The following is a 6,989-nucleotide window of genomic DNA, read 5'->3' on the forward strand; positions in this document are numbered from 1 at the left end:
ACACTCAGACCCGTAACTGAGGCTCTCATCAACCATACTCCATGCCTTTCCAGTCTGAGCTGTTATCTACATAAACATTGGAAAACAGGATTCAACAACCATATTTAATTAATTTAACAAATAGGTTCAAAGAAGGTATAGTTAAAGATATTAGGTAGGTGTCTTTTTCCTGTGCATTTTATAAAAGCAGAAAAACCAACATTGCACAGAAAATAAAATGGTTGAACAATGTATTTGCTGGGGTCAATGGTTCAAATGGGCCTGGCTCAGAGGAGGGGAAAAAAAGATTATGTACAGCATGATTTTTCCGTGAAGCCCTTTTCAACTTCTTACAAAGCATGACAATACTTTGCTAATCTACTTTCCTGGCTGTGATCTTAGCTTTTAAGTGATACACTTAAAGAAAAAATAAAAAAAGGCATTCTCTCTACTGTTTTCAGTCTTGAGAACAACTCTGTTGCAGGTTGACTGAAGGAATTCAGCATTTTGGTGCGATCAGGGTAAGACTATATATTCCTCACAAAAAAGCAGTGTGAGAACACGGCATGTACAAACTCATTAAGGAAATTAAGAAACAATTATCAAGAATCTGAAGAAACTTGGGCTTTTAGGAACATCAAAACAGGAATACAATGGTATAAAAATAATCTAACAGCCAATCAGGTTTACTGAAGAAAATGCCTTCCACTGTTAGCACTATCAGCCCACTACAATTAACAAAAAATGCTTTTGGCTGTGAATGCTGTTGACAAGGAAAAGAAAGTTTTTTCAATTTGTCTAAGATTAGCTTTTTTGTTTGTATTTTAATTGCCTGGGAATCAACTATCATTTCATTTCTGGGTTCATTCCACAAATTTATAGCCTAGAAGCACACATGCCGGCTTAATTCATAGAGAGCTAAGCTAACCTCCTATCTGAACTCTCAACCTCATCATTCAAATTCCCCCAGTGATGGGGGAACTAAAAGGGCAATTGTTTTCTCTTCATTTCCATAATTTCATGCCCATAAATCTTCTTCATATTTCTTACATGATTTCCTAAATTATAAATGACTTCTAAATTGGTTTATGATTTACCTCGTTTTTGCGAATAAAGCCATTTGTTTAAAATCTCTGAAAATGACATATGTTAGACTAGTTGTAAAAGAATTTGAGAAGCTTGGGGCATTAGCAGGGCCACTACTGGGGTTGTTTTAGGTCACCTGGGCCTTGCCTGGAAGGATAGAAAAAGCAAAACGTAGCGTAAAACACTAACAGAGAACGAGGGAAAAGGAAGGGGTGAGAGACTTTAAGAACTACTTTTCCTTTTTCTTTCAATGACTTTGTTCTTATGATTATTTTGCACACACACACCCTGTAAAACTCACCCAAACTACTCACAACTTCTCTCAGTAACACAGTCCCCCCACTGCACTCCCATAACCTCTGTGCTGCCCACTCCCATTTTGCCTCTGAGGGATATCCTGGATTTGAACATTGTGACTGTTTGATTTCCCCCTTGCAATTCTTAAGAAATTTTCAAGTTCAGTACTATTTCCTTTAAGAGCATGTCAGCAATTCCAGGATGTGACTATATAGAAATGACCCCAAATCATTGCTTGATTTATAAGAAAAATATTCCTCGAAAAGAGAGAGATCGTATTTCCTAGTTCCCTTCTGTAGCCTTTCCTGATCAACCTGGATTTTCTGCTCTACTTTAAAAGCAGTAAGATTATTAAATAGTCCATGTGTTTAAAATATAAAATGACAATTTCATATATTAAATTTAACCAAAGTCTATAAATTGGATATATAAGCAACTGCTATTAAAATTGCAAAGTTCCCGTAGTTCCGCTGACATATGGCTCCCATTGATTATAGCTTATATTATGTCAATAGAGAATGAAATTCCTTTAGCAGAAAATCTTCGCAAGTTCTATAGTAAGAGAGTCTCAATTTTTACATACTTGATGTAATCCTGAATGTGAATGAAAAGGTTGAGTTTTCTTTTTGAGCTTAATTTTTGTCCTTTCGTACATAGGGAGGTGAAATCAATGTTAATAAATATGAAAAAAATACATATTGGTTCAAGACTGTCTACATAGCTCACTATCTTTACAAGGTACGCAGCCCATCAGTTTATTTCAAAGCTATCACAGACAAAATTACTTGAAAGCAAATCTACTGACTAACCAAAGTTAACACTAAATCACCCCATTATTGAAATGGGAGATAGCTTAAGGCTTTGGTGAAATAAATTCAGATATTTTAATAACTCATTTGGCTTCAAAGACCTGGGCATAAATCCTAGCTGTGTGGTTTGGGGCAACTTTTCTTTTAATCTTGTGCTTATTGTATTTTTCGTCTGTCAAGTAATTTATAATCTGTAAATTGTCAGCATAAACATAATAATAGTATTTTGCAAGTGTTTGTGAAAACTTTGGCCAAAATTATTGCGCAAATTTGAATTCAGATACCTTACAATCAATCATAGGATCTTTAAGGTAGAAGTGGCATTTAAGATGATGTAGTAGATATGAGCTTCGCCTCTGGGGTCAAAAAGACCAGGGATTGTATGACAGAGACTGCGGGTTTTTCAAAATTTACTAATGCCTTTCAGTTGCCTTCTTATACTGCAGAAACTAGAAAGCTCAAAATTTTCCTGATTCACTTGTAGCCAGCACTCCAAATGGGATTTAACTTTTTACATTCAGATGCACTAGTGCAAGATTTGAATTGAATTTAGAACTGAGTTACTTGGGACAAAAGGTAAGACATCCATTTTTTAGGTGTAGCTTATAACAAAGGTAGCATATCATAGTAACATTACCAATGGCTGCCGGATTTGGCAGAGGAGCCTTCCTGAACTTAGCAATGGCCATAAGGCTCTAAGCTAATAGTTGTAGAAGAGGCTTCTTAATTCTACAAGCAGCAAGCTGCTCATAGCAGAGTTACAGTTCCCTTAGTGGCCTGGTTCTGTTGTTTATCATTTCTACCATAGAATCTTGCTTCACAGAGAACACAGATTTAGGGAGTCTATCTACCCAAGACACAACTAGAAAATCTGGACAGGAGTGGCAAAATGACACATGGGAGCTACAGCCTACTCAAGGTAGCCTGTTAAAACAGATGAAGAAACTAAGCTCAGACAGGTTAAGGAACTGTCCCTGGGTCGCACTGTAAGAAATTGCCAGAAGAGAAGTTCAAATTCTGTATGATTCAGGCTGAAATTTAGCCAGAAGGCACCAGTACATCCATATTAGTTGTTAAAATATTGAAATATTTCTGTAATGGTTGGTAAACAGCTGCTACCGTGAGTCCCCTGTATGCCCCTGGCCCTTCCCTTAGGACCCAGGGGACTATCTCACCAGCTGGAAACTCATAGGTAATGCATGGTATAGCAGGGGACGTCAGTATTTTAGCCATTTCCTCTCTTATTGTATGTTTTGTACCATCTAATTGCTAAATATTTTTATTTTCACCCCTGGGTATGATTCCACAGACAGGTCCTTTCTACCACACCAGGTTATGTCTTTCCTTAATAAATATTTTATTGAATTCAACAGGATACTTAGATTTCAAACTGAAGTAACCCAATTTTTATCTCTCCTTAGAACATTAACGCCATTACTGTTTGTGTAGGAGAGAGGCAATTCCAGAAACTCAGCAGACCTCTGTCATCAGAGGGAGCTCATCTAAAGATATAAATTTATAAAATTTTGTTTTTGACAGGTGGGTAGCAGCCTTATAGCAGTGGTGAAATGCTTAACAAACTGAAGAATGAATCTGAGAAGATGAAAGACATCTGCCTTCAGTGCTAATACCAGATACAGAGCATAGTCTTGGATAGAGGAAATTTTGTAATTTTCACATTTATAATTTATAACAGAAGTTACTCATTAGTAAGGAAAGAGAAAATAAGCCAAAGGACCATTAGGCTACACAACACTATGCAACTGAGTTATTTTACTTCAGGAAATACTAGGTGTTAGGACAAAATTCTTCTCATTTATACCTCTTGGCATCAGAGTTTGAAGGCTGCATTTAGCAACAAACATACAGAATACTCTCTTCCTATTATTGCTTGTTATCATAAATTACTCCCAAATTCTCAAAATGCAAAATCCCCAGACTTTCTAGACCCTTGGTCAATAATGAGTGAGTCATTACACAAATACTGCTGGGAGGATCAGCCTTTATCTGAGAAATGGAAAATAGATTTGCTTATCTTTCTTGGCACCTAATTCTGCTGTAAAATAAATGTGTCATAATTTATTTAAAGTTCAGGGAAAGGAGAAAGCCCAAGAGTTTCTGAAGTCTAGTGTACTTACCTCATGGAAAAATTGTAAATGGTCAAATAATTGTTGCTACTGAATTTAAAAAATAATACTAAACAGAAGAGCTTAGTGAATGAGAATAGAAGTTGAAGAAGCCACAAGATTCTCAAACCAAAATACAAATATTCTCATCTTTGGACCTCACAATTGTACAGGGAGAATTCAAAGAGAGTCAAAACAAAAATGTTTTTAACAATGTTAAAATAGGGCCGGCCCCGTGCTTTAGCAGTTAAGTGCACACGCTCCGCTGCTGGCGGCCCGGGTTTGGATCCCGGGCGCGCACTGATGCACCGCTTCTCCGGCCATGCTGAGGCTGCGTCCCACATACAGCAACTAGAAGAATGTGCAGCTATGACATACAACTATCTACTGGGGCTTTGGGGAAAAAAAGAAAAGGAGAAGGATTGGCAATGGATGTTAGCTCAGAGCCAGTCTTCCTCAGCAAAAAGAGGAGGATTAGCATGGATATTAGCTCAGGGCTGATCTTCTTCACACACACACACACAAAAGTTAAAATAGTTGAAAAATAATGCTTGATATTCAGGTCAGCATGGTAAAATGAAAACACATTTATTCCATTATGTTCTAAAACTCCACTAATATAACAGTATAAGTAAATATAAAAAAATATTTTTAGAAGGTGGGCCACTGCCCACATAATCAGAAAGAATGGGAGAGGAGGAAACAGAAGAAGAAAGATGGTAATAAAAATTTAGAAGATGGAAATAGTAACTGGCTTAGCAGAGTGACGAAAGCTGAAACGATGTACTTGCATTTAAATCAGTTACCAATTATTTGCTGAGCACCTACTATGTGTCGGGCCCTGTTCTAGAGAGAAGCAGTAGAGCAGCAAACAAACAAGGCAAAAATGGTGCCCTCATGGAACTTGAATAGAAGAAGCCAATGAGAAGAAAGTTGATTGGTGACACAAAACCACAGAGGCTGAAAACAAATCAAAGGCATAGGGTAGCTCTGTAGCTCTGAAAGTTTAAGTGAGAGAAGATGCTAAAAATAAAAGGAGAGGGTCAAAGTCTTTTTAAGGGGCAAGTAGATTACCAGATCCCTTCTCCAAGTCAGCGCAACTGGCGTCCTGCACCAGCCTTCCAAGAATAAGAACTCTGCTTCACTTCCATCTTCCAAACCTTGAGCAAGATGACTCATGCAGCCAGTGCTAACCTAGAACCAGATCTGGAGGGCCATTCTGGGACACATTATTCCAGTTTTTCTGAGTTGAAACACTACAAAGCCACAAAGTGAAAGATCTGGGATTCAGAAAATAGGGAACCCAAGAAAAGAGTGAGGTGAGAGGACTCAGGAAGATAATGAAGGGAAGTTCAAGGAAAAAACATCTGCACAGCACGCCTAGAAAGAAATCAATCCGGAATAAAGCAAGAAAACAGAGGGGTCCAAGAAATACAGATTCAGGAAAAATATGAACTGATAAACTAGCTCAGATGTTTGATTATAATAAGAGGTGTTTTTCAGTTCTTGTTGGAGAGCAATTAAAACTATAGAAAAAAATGAAGAGATGTACAGGAAATAAAGTGTAATCGTAATATTCTACACTACTCAGTTGTTAACAATATTTACATCATTATAATCATCTCTACGTTGAACGGTGATTCAACAAAAATTAGGCAGAAATATGTAGAGAGAGGAGGAGAGGTACTATGAGAAAACTAAAACAACCTCATTCATAGTGGGAAGTTAGAATATAATGTGTAAGTTTTTTTAGTTAATAGACTGTTTTTTAGACCAGTTTTATATTGACAGAAAAAATGAGCTTATAGTATACAATTCTCAAGTAACCCCTCCCACACATAGTTTCCCATATTATTCATATCTTGCATTAGTATAGCACATTTGTTATAATTAACGGACCAATATTGAAATGTCATTAACTGAAGTCCATAGTTTACATTAAGGTTTACACTTTGTGTTGTACAGTTCTGTGGGTGAAGAAAGAGGTTAAAATGCATAATGTCATGTATCTGCCATTACAATATCATACAGGATAGTTTCACTGCCCTAAAATTCCCCTGTATTTCACTTGTTCATCACTCCCTCCATTCCCCAAACCTCTGGCAGACACTTCTCTTTATACTGCCTCTATATTTTTGTCTTTTCCAGAATGTCAGATAGTTGGAATCATACAGTAGGCAGCCATTTCAAACGATATGACTTTCAGGTTCCTCTATGTCTTTTCATTGCTTAATAGCTCAATTCTTTTTATCACTGAATAATATTCCATTGTATGCATGTACCACATTTTGTTCATCCATTTACCTATTGAATGACATCTTGGCTGCTTCCAGTTTTGGGTAATTATGATAAGGTTGCTATAAACATTTATGTGCAGATTCTCACATGGACATAAGCTGTCAACTCATTTGGATAAATACCTAGGAGAATGATTGCTGTATCATATAGGAAGATTATTCTTAGCTTTGTAAGAAACTGCCAGACTACCTTCCAAAGTAGCTATACCATTTGCATTCCTCCAAGCAATGAATGAGACCTCCTGTTGCTCTGCGTCCTTACTAGCATTTGCTATTGTCATGTGTGGGATTTTAACTATTCTAATATATATATAGTCACCTCTAATTGCTGTTTTAATTTGCAATTCCCTTATGAGATATGATGTTGAGCATCTTTTCATGTGCTTAGTTGCTAT

Source organism: Diceros bicornis, chromosome 25 (assembly GCF_020826845.1).
Source record: "Diceros bicornis minor isolate mBicDic1 chromosome 25, mDicBic1.mat.cur, whole genome shotgun sequence".
In the NCBI taxonomy this organism is placed as follows: Eukaryota; Metazoa; Chordata; class Mammalia; order Perissodactyla; family Rhinocerotidae; genus Diceros; species Diceros bicornis.